We start from the raw sequence: 13,352 nt of genomic DNA, 5'->3' as shown, positions 1-13,352 counted from the left end.
GCTTCCTTGCTTTAATCGCAAGATGGACTCCCTCTCTCACACACACATTGGATCTGCACCAAGTGGCTGCAGAGAGAGCGAATCCCTTATCCTGTGAATGAGCAGTTCAGCTCACACTGAGGCGATGCCAGCGTGTTAAAGCAGGATTGGCTAAACGCTTCTGCTTCCTCACTTTCACTGATCTGGGATGACACTGCTCAGGATGCCTGAGGAAGGATAGAGAGCGGACTTGCTCTTGGGTAGAGACGGCAGAGAAAAGGCGGGGGATGGGATTGATGGGGGAAATGGTGGAGGGGAAAAAAAAAAAAGTGGCTCGTCACGTTTCCTTAGCCAAGGGGGTGACAATGGCATTCAGAGCGTGTTCAACAACCAGGCACAGAGTCCTCCTGGGAATTGGACTTGAAAAAGAAAAAAAATACACTACCCAACTACCTTATCCTTCATCTCTTCTCTCTCTCTCTCTCTCTCTCTCTCTCTCTCTCTGTGTGTGTGTGCACGTATTTGGGAGGGCATTAGGAGGACAAGACGCTACAGTGCTGAACGACTGTGGACTGAAAGACGGCACTTCAAAGATGATCGATGTTTGCTCTGAACAAACCACAGTGCTGTGCTGTGGAAGGAAGCAAATCTATTTCCACCCTCTGTGTGCTTGACACGCACGTATCAAAGCTGCGATGCTCGGGGTGTGAGAACGCTGCTGCGCTTCTGAAGGTGGATTCCATGTGCCGAGAGCAGCATGACGCCAACCCTCCCTCCCCACACACTCCGCAAACTCCTCAGGGAGAAGCAGATGGCTCCACGGAGGCACACAACTTGCGCACGTAACCTGCTAAAGAGAAACACATCTGTGGAGCCCATCTTGGATTAAAGACTCGGGCCAATAAATAGTTCAAACACGCACAGTAGATGTCAACAAAGCCGATGCTAGTGTAAACTTCAAGTACATGGTTTAAGATGTTTGAACAATAATGCCACCTGTTTCGACAGAAGAAACCTGTTGTTGATCATGAAGCTGAGGAAAACACATCCTTAAGATACAAGAACCAACATGTGGAGAAGGAGAAAGTACTACCGTATGTTGACACTAAGTTTACGCTTTCTAAAAAAATACATTTAATAAAACTGTTGCTACTGTGTTGGCTAAGGACACAGTTTTTTGTGCTTCTGAGATAACTCTAGAAGGCAGCGTTTAAAGTTCCTGCATCTGGACAAAATCAAAGGGGAGGAGGAGAAGGAAAGCCTGTGGTTTTGTTCACCAGACACAGTTCTCACATGCAAGTGAAGAAAAAAACGATGCCGTTATTATTCCACAATCTAAACTGACCTCAAGATGATATGAAAATCTGGGCTAATATCAGTAGATGTAAAGATACAAACTACAAGTGCTGCTCCAAAGTACTACGATGAAACACTGTGACTACACTGGAGGAAAATTATGGCTTCCTCTATGAAAAACAAGCAGGTGATGCAACTGCTCCAAGTGTATAGTAATATACTGTAACTACAGGTCTCCGGGTCTCCGGTGCAGACTTAAAAGCTTCGGCAAAATACATATTCCCAACGTAGCAAACACCTGACAAATTGTAGCTCGCACAGGGATGTGTATCCACATCAGCACCTATAAGTATACACAAGTTAGGAGACTGCATCATGTTTGCCATCATCATATCATCTACAAAATAGACTGTGGAAAAATACAGCAATGTTGTAGCAACAGCGTTGTGGAATTCTCGAATCTGATCCGATATATTAATGCTGTCGTTTCTGTAGCGACAGCTCGTTCGCAGTCACTTGGACGATCTACATAATCTTAGGATATTAATAAACAGACTAAAAAAAATAAATAAATTTATTTCACATTTATGGAAAGAGTCTCAAGTGTAACAGTCAGAGCTTAAGTCTAAGGAGGGAGGACTGAATGTTTTATAGGTGCTACGACTTGTGTGAACTAGCTTCCACAATTAAATGTAACTATAAATGGATAAAAAGGTGTCCTTTTTTAATAAATAAAATATTTTAATCATTAGCAAACTGCCGTGGTATAAGAGGAATGAAACCCTTGCTGTTATTGGAAAATAATCAAATAATTCACATCACACCATCCTGTCCTTGATTATTTTCCTATAACATCATGCCTCTAAGTGTTTTACTCCTTACCTGCACAAAGCCTTCTCCAAGAAATGCAGTGCTCCTTTAAACTTGTGCGGTATTAAAAAGGTCCTGGTGCTCCTTCCAAATTTTCCGAGCACAAATATGCCATCTACATAGGCAGCCTTCTCTTGGGAAAAAAAAAAAAATGCAGAGGTAACACTGATACGTTTAAATGTACTCTATAATAATGTTACATCACAATACAGGCTCGCAAATATATAAATGTATATTCAATTGTCACACTTTAGGAGTGTTGATCCACAGTTTTTGTTCGTAAAAATGCCTCAACAACAGCTCTTACGAAAAGAAACATGTACAGGGTCAGGTCACTGTGAGCTGCTGGGGAACAAGTGTGAGCGAACCATCTCCAGAAGCAGGAACAAAGTCCTTCATTCAGAGGCAAAGCCGCTGGTCGGTGTGAAAAGCAGCCGTTGGTGTTTAAGTGTGAGAAGTAACACAGGTCTGCTTCGTGGTGTCCACATCTCTGGCCATGTTTACTGGGTCAGCGCTGCCAGAGTCTAGAGCCAGGTGGAAGATTTCATAGTTTGCTTCCGTCAAACATATAATCTCTTTGTCTCTACAACCAATCCGGTGCTAGAATTCTTTCACCAGCAGACTGCCTGACGCCTGCGCACTCTCCACCCGGAAAGATCTGGATGTGAGAGTTGTCTAACATTTTGAGGGTTGCCATGGTAGATGAGCCTTATCTAATGATCACCTCTTCCAGGCTAACACGCTGCCCGGGTTTTCCAGTCCCCTAGACAACAGCTGGCTGTATCGGCGTGGAAAGAATGCAAGTTCCTTGCTGTTTGACTTCTTACTTCAGCTTATAAGTGTTGGTAGAATGCCTACAGCGAAAACAACCATGTTGGACTCGCTCAAGAAACATTAAGAGAAATGTCCTAATACAGAAACACTAGTAGAAAGAATGGACTTGTACAGTTACATACAACAATTAAGAAAAGAGGAGAACAATTCGTTTACAGAATTCATCTACATTTCCTTCAGGTGGTCAGGGTAAATGCAGCACCCACTTTTTGGCGTCATAAGGAGCTTGGCTGTGAAAGCTTCCATTAGGACGCAGAATAATTTCTTAAGTAATATTCCATTACGCACTAGCCTTAAGTCTCTGCTGAGCGTCAGCATAGAGCTGTCGCTTTATCTGAGGCTTTGGAATTCACCAGGAAGGCTGGTGCTCTGAATTTTAAACTCGAGTGTCTCAATCTGGATTCCTGTGTTTAATTGGTAATAAAGCACCTCACCAAAAGCCTCAGCCGACATAGACGACATCAAAGTCATATTTCCAAAGGTTGTGAATTTCACTGGGCCGCTTCAAAAGCGGGATCTCAACATTAGTGGTATTCATTAATCTCTTTCCAAGTAAGACGTTTAGGTTTTAAATGAGTTTATTTTCCAAACAGATACGCGTCAAGGACACGGTGTTCAAAGGATATCAGGGTGCAATCAGGTCAAGCAGTTTGCACAGGAACAAACAGCCTAACCTCCTATTTTTATCTGCAAAGATAAGACCCAGCATTCTTTTCATTTACATAGTCGGCCGTTTTAAAAATGATAGTGGTATTACATTTGGAATAAACATACTTCACTCAATATCCAAACCATGCTTTGTAAGCTTTGGTATTCACATGCAGTAAAAATGTGACGCCTAATCTTAGGGTTAATGTGTTATCAATTAACCTAAGCACTTGGCAAATCCCTTGCTCTAAGGTAAATGATTTCGAAGAGTCGGTGTGAAAGCAGGCGCCATTCATATGACTGAGTCTTTTGTTAGGGAACAGGTGGGGATGAACAAGCAGCTCCGAATCTGAATGACATCCCCCCTGAATGAGCACACTCACTTTCCCTGCTGTTCACTAGACTAATCTGTTAAGAAATTGCAGGTGGTCCTTTTCTTTCGGTCTCTCAGTTTAGAAAACTGTGACTGCGCTGGCTTCGGGGTTTACTGGTTCACCGAGCTCAGAACAGGCAACTCAACAATTACCTTCCTTTCTACTCACTCAGGCTAGATCACAGCAAACACCCTCTCACTTCAGGAAAAGCTGGGTAATTTGCAGAGGGGTCACAGAGCACCTCAAACTCACCAGGTTGGGCGGAGGAGGGGGGGGGACTTCCTTCTGCTCTATTCATGGAGCCGCAACACGAACTTGTTGTGGGAAACATTAATTGGCACTGTCCACAGCGGTGGTGTCAAATCTCAGCAGCTTAACTAATTATTGATCTGATCACTCAGCCTTGGACATGAAAATATAGAAGTAGCTAAATCGGTAGCTACATTTTATAATCTAGGTTGATTCTCTGAATATTCAGAAGTGTCCACTCTACTCATACAAGAATATACAGCTATTTTTTTTATTCAGTTTCCAGCCAAAGCATTGAAGTCCCCATTTTAACTAACAAACTCTGCCAACTGCATTCCAAGTCAATGAATTAGACAGCGTCTCTAAAGTAGTTCCAGACTTTCTGAAATTCTATTAAATTGAGAAAAAAAAGATGACACCACAGCAATCTTTCCTGCACTGAGCCCAACATTCTGGCTATTGAAAGGCAGGTTTATCACAGCGCTGTGAGAATACGCTGCAAAGGCAGAGCCGCAAGGTCGTATGTCTACTCGCAGCTTTTTTTCTTTTAAAATGTCAAAGCCAAGGCTTGGACAAAAGGGAAGCGGCTTCTGACGCAGCATAAAGTCTTAAGATGTGCTCGACTGGAGTGCTGCTACAAGTTGATGGTACTGGTTCACCAATTACTCAGACCATGTCAGGCCTGAGGGAATTTCTAACAATTAGGACTAGATTTCAGAAAAATCTAAAGTGCCACAGATGAGTGAAAGGGTGAAGCAATCTATCATTTTGTAGGCTTTACGAGAAAATTAAGCGATTGTGTTTAAAAAAAAAAAAAAATTAAAAAAATCACTGTAGGAAAAAACGTCCCTGGTGTTCACAGAAAATTAGCTTTTAGTTAAGACTAACAACTCCCCGAGAGTGAATAATTTCAGGCCTTGGTTTATAAGCCATTCTCTGATAGAGCTAACCATCTGCAAATTTTCAAAGCTTAAGCCAAAATAATGGAAACCTCAGAGAGTTGGTTATATGAACAGCAATAACATGGTAATTGCTGTTGCAGGCTTTGACCCATTTCTAGTACAGACGGTTTATCAACATCAACTCAAACAGAGGATGTCATGAAAGTTTCTTTTAGATTTCTTCTATCCTGCTTAGCTGCAAACAGTAAAAGACGACTCACCAGACTGTATGATGCGTTCACGATATTGTGCGTCTTTGTTTTTTTTTTTTTTTTCCTTTTCCCTAGTGACTTTCAAAAAGTTCTTATACACACTGAAAAACAATCATAAGCAGTCTTACTTGAAACTGGGTCGACGTGAGTTTGTTTGTAGATTAAAGTCTTGTATTCAGGCCTATTTGCTGAAAGAATTATCCTTCAATATGTGCTTTCCTCATCAGGGATGGACGTTAAAAAGTATTTTGCTGTTTCTGTGACTACAGCCCCTACAATTAGGGCACAAACTGCTAAAGTATTCTCACAATTTAGGAACTGACAAGCATAATTTATCATTAGAGACCGGCATGTAAAGTAGTAATTTAAAATCGTTTATGCATCAAAACAATTCAGGGAGGTAGTACTGACTGTTTAATAACTGACAAATTGGTCATTATTAAACAATAGCACATCTCTTATGAATTGAGATTTGCTCGCCTTCATTTGCATTACCTTCTTTACGTCTGTCAGCAAGCAACGGCTCGAAGCATTAGTATTTTTAGCGTACTTCAGCTCTACATTGGTCAAATGATTCTCACTCAAAATCTGCAGATGGTGCAGTGTTACATGATGAAACTGTACACAGGATGAGACGCCTCCTCGCTCTGAAACTGAACCCTGGTTATTTACGAGCGGCACTACGGAAATCTAGGTTAGTCTGCAGATTGAACCGTGAGCCGCTGCACGCTGCTGTGCTGCAGCGCACAGAGCCTCAAAAGGATGGAGCGGCTCGCGGGAAAACAAACAGGAGCTGTGTGTGCTCGAAGAAAGAGCTTCTTATGCTGCGAGTGCGGGTTCGCCCAGCCACGCCGTCTTTCGATTAGGTTTCAAATCCAATCATGACTCTGCCTTACATGTCACGTTATGAAACACGACTCTGTGCTAACTTCCTGCCTGTTATATTTCACAGGACTTTGCCTCTAGGTGTATGTATAGAAGAGACAGGACAATCGGAGATGCACTCCAGATCTGTCAAGGTAGCATGCATGTATGTCAGATGTACGAAATGGTTGGTAGCGGCTACCACCCTCCCCATCCCACCCCAGCACCCCGGTTTTCTATTTTTAAAACCAAGTGGGGCAAAGTTACACGGCTAACTTTAGAGCTCTACGGGAAAAGAGGTCACAATTTGCACTCTTGTATTGTCTCGTATACAATATTGCACTCAAACAGCCTGCATGTTTAAAATAATAATAGATTACGCTATAGAAAATGCTACAGCACCAAATACCCACTGTACAACATTCCAGCACTCAGACTAATAAACAAGATTTTATATCACAGCAAATCTTGGTCATTGGTCAGAATATTGGTCAGAAGCTGATTCATTTTCTATAACATCGCTCTCACTGGCAACTGGCAATAAATCAAATACAAAAGGAAATGCTGTTACATATCACAGTAACAAGCTCACTTATTAACGCAAGAGGTCAACATTAAATGTAACTATAAACAGATAAAAATACATGTTCCTTAATAGAGGTGAAAATTGTACTTGTTGGGAAAACTGCTGTGGTATAAGAAGAATAAAACACTGTCATAGGAAAATAATGAACTTCGGGCCACATCACAACACCTTGCTGTTGATTATCTTCCTGTAACTTCACTGCCCCAAGTGTTTCATTCCTTACAGAATATACCATCTTTAGACTTTATGCCTATATATGGAATACCATATAAGTCAGCCTTTTTTTTGTACAGTCCAGCCATTTCAGGAGACCAGAAGCCACTGGACAAGTCATGCTCAGCTACTTTTAGCTTCTTTGTTTTGGACCACCAAAAGGTCTACAGCTGATTTTCAACAATTATCTGCCTGCGGTCAATGACTCCTAAAGGCCTGGTACTGTTGTTGGATGTTTAAGGCATTTGGATGTTTCTTAGAAATGTAAGTATGTTTCAATGTCATATAATCATTACTAATTAAAGAGGAATATTTGAGTTCAGCAGGTTACGATAATATATATATATATATATATATATATATATATATATATATATATATATATATATATATATATATATATATATATTTTTTTTTTTTTTTCCAAGCACTTTTCCCTAGTAAGAGACAAAATTAAAAACCCAAGGTGTGTTCCTCATCACCGTTATGGAACAAGAATGCACCTGATAGCTGACCAACAGCAAGCAGGCTGGTAAACTGCACAATATCACAGTGATGGATGACTAAATAATACTTTCAGTCACAAAGAAAAACTGGTTGAAAACAAGAATGCTCTCCAGGATACAAAGTACATAAAAAGCCTGTACAGGTCTGACACTTATAGACAGATGAGAGAAAGATTCACCTGTACCAGAGTGACAGAATGATGAAAGTCTGGAGGAAAAAAAAAAGAAAAGAACTGATCCAAAGCACCACCTCATCGGCGGAACTCTTGTTTTTATTGATGATGAGACTGTCAACAACAGCAGCAGGTCGAATTCTGGCACATCTTAATTTCTCAGATCCAAGCATGTTCCCTGAAACACAGCATTTTTGTTGCCTTTTTTTTTTTTTCTGTCAGGGCCAAGATGTTTAACGTTGTTTCTTAGTCACGCCAATCAGCTGATCTGAACACTGAGCTTTAGATCACGTACTGAAGTCAAAGGCAAAAAGGCCCCAAGAAAACAAGCAGAAAATAAATGACTGGTTTACAAGCCAGGCAAAGCATTACCAGGGATGATGTGCAGCATCTGGTGATGTCTACAGGTCACAGCCTTCAGGCAGCCATTACAGCCACTGGATTTGCAACCGAGTATTAACATGACAACATTATTTACCGTTATGTTAATCTGTCTAATTACTTGGAAAAACAAGAACCAAGAACAAATAATGGCTCTGATTCCCATATGGTTCACATAATACACAGAGCTGCTTGTTTATTAACTATTAGAGTTTTATCTTTCAAAATTATAAATGCACTAAAAACAAAAATTACTATTCTAAATGAAGTAAGCTGTCATTTCACATAATAAAGCTGACTGTTTATATGTATAGAAATACCAACAAGAAAGCCACAAATGAGTGCAATCTGCACCAAGAGAGCTGTTTTCAGGACAAACCCAATCAATATGGCTGGCTATCAGCTTCACTACAATACACCGAAGGTGATCGAGGAGCCTCGGGGACCGCAGCAATACCTACTATCGCAATTATACTCAGGACTCTGGAGGAAAATTAGACTCATTTACTATCCCCAACAGCTGGCTGCGCCGTGTGGAGAAGAATCCGAACACAAACTTTGCAGAGCACTGTATGTCAATGAGAAACACATACAGTATGCGAGACACGAGCTGGGGAAGGAGAAAAAAAAAAAAAAAAAACTCGGAAATGTAAGCCTGTCTAATTTTATCCCACCTCCTCTAGTTCTTCCCCAGAGGCCGAAAAGGGAGTTGGCAGAACACGGTTCAGCCTACATGCCAAGGCAGAGATACCGCTCCAAAGCAACAGCGCATACGCATATATATATATATGGCCAGACTCATCTATATGCAGAGACGTAAAGCAAGAAAATCAACCCACACTATGGTCAGTGTTGCTCGAGGCTCTGGAAAAATCTAAAGAAGCCTGGGTCCAAAATCACAGGCAGATTATCTCAACTGTGTGTATTAAATTTGCGTATGACGTCCCACAATGTCTAAAATAAATCCAGACATAATTATACAGAAAGACACGGACAGCTGAGGAAGGATTTCGGTTTCAGTCCTATAATATATGTAATAAACAAATTATACAAAGTAATAGACAAACATCAGGAAGCTGGAAGGCTTTTGAAGCTTTAAATGTTATTCTTTATATAATTAAACCATTGTGTTTACTTCTTACTGTGCATACACAGACAGTTTATATGTATATTTTAAAAACACATAAAAAAGGACTGGACCATGTGGCATAAATATTACAGATATCTTTCTGTAAATAATTTTCAGTGTATGATGAATAGCATTTAATCACCTTCTAAAGCCACACACACACAGAGACACTTCCATATGTGGATTAGGTGATACGACAAAAACATTACAGCTTGATCAACTTGATCATTCATGATGCACTCAAAACCTAGCAATGTGTAATAACAATACGTGTGTTTTCTTGAAAGATGATCACGCTGATAGATCATTGTGAATATATTTCAAAACTGGCTCGGTGATATATATATATATATATATATATATATATATATATATATATATATATATATATATATATATATATATATATGACACATATGCGTGAATGTGTTTTATATATATAAACTCCTTAACAGTATGGTAAGATTCAGCAATGCGATCATTCCTGGATTGAAAAGTGCAATCAAAATGTGACAATGTGTAATAACAATTCATCTGATGATCACACTGATGGACAAATGCGTGAATGTGTGTCATAATTAAGCGGGTTTATATAGATCATGATATTTGAAGTGTTTTTGTCTAACTAACCAGTTCCCAGCTCCAGTCTGTTTAGCTACTTACCCACATTTGTATGTATTACTTTCTATATTCGTCCAGTTTAAATGGTTTGGTTATTTGAGATCCAGACATGTGTATACTTGTACTTTAGGATTGAGAAATATGCCATAACTATACACATTACTACACATTCATCAAAGTGATCAATCTTGATCACATGCCTATCTCACTCAAAACGTGACAAAACGTCAACAACTGACATCAGCAAAGATGATCACATTGCTGCTTGTTTGTACAGAACACATGGGGTGTTTTTTTTTTTTTTTTCTTTTCCCAACTAACTAACCAGGTCTAAACCTCAATGCGTTTAGCAGCTCTATGGACGTCGCCGTTCACACAGACTGCAGGAGATCGCAAGACAAATAACGCCTCCTGGAGCCGACAAAAAGGTTGCCAACATCTCAACACACGCACAAAACGTGATATACGTGATTTAAACAAAACACACACATAAACAATAAAGAGGAATAAGAAACGCGCCTGTCGTTACTGTGGTCACTCTGATCGTATAGCTTTCTCTACACACATTTACACACACACACACACACACGATCACCCGAAACTAATCAACGATTACCTGAGCTGAGCTGTATTTACACATCAGCGCTGTGTTCAAGCTCGTTCTTCATCTCGCAACTATTTCAATTTGTTCTTGTTTGAACAGCTCTCTGCAACACACTCCCACGGATGTCTCCTAGAGCCACTGATCTGACCGCAATGTCTCTAAATGTCAAAGCCCAAAACGGTAAAGGGCGCTGCTGCACCCTCTCTACACATCCAGCCTACGTCAACTGTAGTACGAGTCATTTACACGACTCCCAGAAGATAAACCCGTGATTAACAATGCCAAGAAATCTGTTCCAGACACCTAGCGTTTATACCTACACGGCTTTCACTATATTTTTTAAAGGTTACCTCGCTAGCCACCTTGCTAACCTGAGTAACTCTCCTTGCTAACTCTCATAGCTAGTCACAACAACCAGAAAACATAACGCTAAATTAAACTTGCTAGTTAAACAATGTTTTTCCGGTGACGTTAGCTTGCTAGGGCTTTTACAATCATTTCAAATCATTCACTACTGTTTTTTTTCCCTCTGTAACCTTTTCAACCTTTCGCTATGAAACTAAAACTAGTCTAGCTCATTACCTAGCTAACCTAGTTAACGTTTCTTAGTTAAATTCTAACATAGGGGTTAGCAAGCTAATTTCTTCAAGTGGTACTAAAAAAACACACATACACACGAATAACCACCTAGCTGGCAGGCTAAGTAGCATAACTAACACCTAGCCTAAGAGAGTGTGTACTATGGAGACAATGTGATATTTAAAAAAAGACGAAGAGATATTAAGTTAGCCGGTTATGATAAGATAAGATAAGATATCTATGATGCTAACAAGCTAACACCTGTTCGCGAGACCTATTGGCAGTAGGATGAAGTGAGACTAGCTATACAGCTAGCTAGCTTCTAAGCACCGAGCTAACGTTATATACATACATAAACATACACACACATATATGTAAACATATATACACAAGCTCGCACATAAGAAATAAACAAATAACGTGCACCCTAAGCAAATCTGCTTCAAAAAGAATCCATAATAAAGCTGTTAATGAATCTCTTACCTCGTTGTGTTGTTGCCCGACCTTATATTTGAGCTAGAACATCATTTCTAGTCATTATTTTTCTTTCCGTAGAGACGAAAGAAAAGGCGCGTCGCTTTAAGGCTTTATCCAGCTCGGTTATATATTAGCTAGCGCCTGTAATGCTCATGTATAAAGCCCAAACACATCTCATGTTCTCTCGGCGGCTGTTCCTCCTAAAACCAAGCCGCAAAGTCGAACACTTTCACTGCCACAAAGCGAGTCGTCAAAGCCTGGACTAGTGGATCCAGGAGAGCGCGTCAAAGCCTGCAATTCCCTCGCAATCATTCAGAGATTAAGAAGAAAAACAGGAAAGACTAACCGTTCCGAAGCTTGAGCCAAATGCCTTCAGTGGGTCTTCGCTGCGAAAGCAGAATAACACACTAACACACACACGCACACACGCGCGCGCGCGCGCTCGCTGGCGCACACACACACACACACACACACAGACGCACAATGTCCCAGTGAATGTCGTGATGGTTCTTCAGGTTGTTCTTGTCCCAGCTTTCACCAACACAACGGCTTTCTTCTGTAACAAACTCCCTTTTCCCTTCTTTCACACATCTCAAGCCGAATCCACCATTTAAAAAGCACAGCGTTCACTTTCGAGGTTTGTCTCTACACGCTGCAGAAATGTAAATGAAAAATAATTAATTAAAAAAAAAAGCTAAACTAAAGACTCGCGGGAAAGAACAATCACATGACGGAGATGTGCAAGCGGCGGAGAGCGCCTCTGTCCAGGCTTTAACCAGGCTTTAACCAGGCTCAGTCCAGGCTCAGTCCAGGCTCTGCGGCTTCTCCTCTCCTCCTCAGCTCAGCACTACAGTCAATTAGTATTCCTCAGCTTTTCCACAGCTCCTCCGCAGACGAGCAGTGTAATGGGAAGTAAAAGCAGCCAGGTTTGGATATACGAGTACTCTTTAAGTCTCCACCTCTGAGAGAGAGAGAGAGAGAGAGAGAGAGAGGGAGGAGGAGGAAAGATAGCTCGCCTTCACTCCTCCCCTTCAAACACTGGGGCTTCTGTGTATTTTTCACATATACAGTCATACAAGTTCTCTCTCAAACCACACTGATGAGAGTACTATCTATCTATCTATCTATCTATCTATCTGTCTGTCTGTCTGTCTGTCTGTCTATCTTTTTCACAGTTATTGTTACTGTAATAGTTTCTTTTGCTTTTTTCAGTTTTTACATATACAGTCATACAAGTTCTCTCTCAAACCACACTAAGAGTTATAATTATCTATCTATCTATCTATCTATCTATCTATATATCATTACTGTAATAGTTTTTGTTGCTTATTTTTTCAGTTTTTACATACAGTATACAGTTATACAAGTTCTCCACAACTACACTGATAAGAGTTTTAACTATCGGTCTGTTAAAACTCATATCTAATGAAATCTAATTAAAGATGTTACAACAAAATTTTAGCTGTCTATCTATCTATCTATCTATCTATCTATCTATCTTTTTCATAGTTATTGTTACTGTAATAGTTTCTTTTGCTTTTTTCAGTTTTTACATATACAGTCATACAAGTTCTCTCTCAAACCACACTAATAAGAGTTATATCTATCTATCTATCTATCTATCTATCTATCTATCTATCTATCGTTACTGTAATAGTTTTTGGTGCTTATTTTTTCAGTTTTTACATACAGTATACACTCATATCTAATGAAATCTAATTAAAGATGTTACACCAAAATTTGAGCTATCTCTCTCTCTCTCTCTCTCTCTCTCTCTCTCTCTCTCTCTGAAATACTAAAGCCAGCCCTTCTGGGT

The 13,352-nt window shown here is 40.1% G+C and overlaps 1 protein-coding gene across 4 annotated transcripts in view; it reads right to left on the bottom strand.

Annotated features, from left to right (window-relative positions):
* Positions 1–12,472, bottom strand: part of dag1 (dystroglycan 1) — a 29,532-nt gene extending 17,060 nt beyond the window's left edge. The window contains exon 1 of one of the 4 annotated variants that reach the window (XM_026932807.3): positions 11,883–12,472. The gene's annotated coding sequence lies outside the window, so the exon portion shown is untranslated. The other 3 variants (XM_026932810.3, XM_026932808.3, XM_053226975.1) reach the window with 3 other exon arrangements.
* Positions 12,473–13,352: the final 880 nt, after the last annotated feature.

The sequence above is a fragment of the Pangasianodon hypophthalmus genome, chromosome 20, assembly GCF_027358585.1.
Source record: "Pangasianodon hypophthalmus isolate fPanHyp1 chromosome 20, fPanHyp1.pri, whole genome shotgun sequence".
Classification (NCBI taxonomy): Eukaryota; Metazoa; Chordata; class Actinopteri; order Siluriformes; family Pangasiidae; genus Pangasianodon; species Pangasianodon hypophthalmus.
The sequence above is the reverse complement of the archived record's forward strand: the minus strand, read 5'-3'. Positions and strand labels throughout refer to the sequence as shown.